This window comes from Coregonus clupeaformis, unplaced genomic scaffold, assembly GCF_020615455.1.
Source record: "Coregonus clupeaformis isolate EN_2021a unplaced genomic scaffold, ASM2061545v1 scaf1508, whole genome shotgun sequence".
Lineage (NCBI taxonomy): Eukaryota > Metazoa > Chordata > Actinopteri > Salmoniformes > Salmonidae > Coregonus > Coregonus clupeaformis.
Window position 1 is genome coordinate 115,001 of NW_025534962.1, and position 2,500 is coordinate 117,500.

The 2,500-nt window shown below is 40.6% G+C and overlaps 1 protein-coding gene across 1 annotated transcript in view; it reads left to right on the forward strand.

The window, feature by feature from the left end:
- LOC121559230 (sorting nexin-17) overlaps window positions 1-2,500 on the forward strand; it is a gene marked incomplete at its 3' end in the record, with an annotated part of 65,812 nt that overhangs the window by 51,070 nt on the left and 12,242 nt on the right. The window lies entirely within an intron of this gene.

Here is a 2,500-nt window from a genome sequence, read left to right on the forward strand (position 1 = left end):
CTGCCTGCAACATCCTCCAGCATGACCGGTTTGGCGGTGGGTCAGTCATGGTGTGGGGTGGCATTTCTTTTGGGGGCCGCACAGCCCTCCATGTGCTCGCCAGAGGTAGCCTGACTGCCATTAGGTACCGAGATGAGATCCTCAGACCCCTTGTGAGACCATATGCTGGTGCGGTTGGCCCTGGGTTCCTCCTAATGCAAGAATATGCTAGACCTCATGTGGCTGGAGTGTGTCAGCAGTTCCTGCAAGAGGAAGGCATTGATGCTATGGACTGGCCCGCCCGTTCCCCAGACCTGAATCAACTGAGCACATCTGGGACATCATGTCTCGCTCCATCCACCAACGCCCACGTTGCACCACAGACTGTCCAGGAGTTGGCGGATGCTTTAGTCCAGGTCTGGGAGGGAGATCCCTCAGGAGACCATCCGCCACCTCATCAGGAGCATGCCCAGGCGTTGTAGGGAGGTCATACAGGCATGTGGAGGCCACACACACTACTGAGCCTCATTTTGACTTGTTTTAAGGACATTACATCAAAGTTGGATCAGCCTGTAGTGTGGGTTTCCACTTTAAGTTTGAGGGTGACTCCAAATCCAGACCTCCATGGGTTGATAAATTTGATTTCCATTGATAATGTTTGTGTGATTTTGTTGTCAGCACATTCAACTATGTAAAGAAAAAAGTATTTAATAAGATGATTTCATTCATTCATATCTAGGATGTGTTATTTTAGTGTTCCCTTTATTTTTGTGAGCAGTGTGTGTGTGTATATATATATATATATATATATTAGTACTGTGTTATATTTTAGCCTGTGTGCTCTTTCTCACAACTGCGCGTACAAACACATTGGCTGTCTGAAGGCTGATATAAAGGCTGATATAAAGGCTGATATAAAGGCTGATATAAAGGCTGACGTTGAAAACACAACATCTGAAGTTTATATATACAATACTTTACCTTGTATGGATAATATCTTACTTACTTAAAACATAGTTTTTTTGTTTTTAATTTCCATGGTTTTTACACCTGAAGGTGATTATGCAATTATAATACAACTTAACTATATATAATAGTGTACATTTGGTTGTAAATGTTATATTTAGTAATAACACGGCATCATTATTATTATACAACATTATAATACAACTTAACAGCAATAAAAGTTAAGTAAAACTAAACAGAAATAATGTAGTTGTTAGTATTTATTTAATATTAACAGTTGATTTTCCAGAGGGAAGCGAAAAACTAGAAAGCCATTTAAGCCAATATGGAGTAAACTGGAAAAATGTTCCCTGATCTCTCTTAAGACAATCGAGCAAGCTCATCGAAAATACATAAATAATCAACATGTACCCATTAACTATTTACATTCAAATGTATCTTAAAGTTGACTGTAGAAACGCCTTAGTACTACATTACCTCTAAACAATAGTGAGTTTTTACAAAATATACAATTTACAATCAAATGTACATTCATCCAATGGCATTTGGATTATAATGACATGAAGAAAATGTAATTGACAGAGGAGGGAGCAGACTGAATTAATGCCTACGGTAAGGGCTAGAATTAGCTCCGGATCTTCTAACAGCATGTGTGCATGTATTATAAATTAGCAGCGTGGCAGTTTTCCCAAAGTTCTCAAAGTTTGCTGTATCTATAATAGCAGCCAAGGACGTTCGCTAGCTTATTTGTTTGTTCTCTGATTTACACGCAAGTGTCCAGGTCAGCAGTTTACACATGTGACTCTCTTCAGCCAGATGAAAAACCTCCCATAGCAAAATATACCTAGCTAGCTAACTACCTTCCTTTTGCTTCTCAGTGAACTGGTGTTAGCTAGCTAGCTAGCTAGCTAGCTACAGCTGCTAGCCTTTTACTAACTAGCTAGCTAGCTAGCTACAGCTGCTAGCCTTTTACTAGCTAGCTGCTGCTGCCACACAGCAACAGAGATGTTAGCTTTGTCACAAATGCTATAAAAAGGTAGCATGTTGGTTTTTATTGGGCAGAAATGTGGATGTGTGAGCTGTAAATTGTGAATTTAATTAAAAAAACTGTTGCACCTACAAACATACTAAGTCCAAATGGATCTAATGGTCACCTTACGGACGCTGTAGATTTGGGCAAAAAATTGTCTGATGACCCTAATGCTAACAACCCGGTAAAAAATCTGGTGGTTCCCGGTAACGGCCGGACGGATCATGATGAGAGGTGTGGATTGTGTTGTGTACCTCCAATCAAGTTGATTTGTGAATTTTCAACGACATTGATGTGTTATTGGCTTCGATACAATGGTAGGGACATTTTAATTATTACTTTTATTTTTAAATGTTGTATCTCCTTTTTCTCCCCAATTGGTAATTACGATCTTGTCTCATCGCTGCAACTCCCCAACGGACTCGGGAGAGGCGAAGGTCGAGAGTCATGCGTCCTCCGAAACATGACCTGCCAAGCTGCGCTGCTTTTTAACACACTGCTCGCTTAACCCGGAAGCCAGCCGCA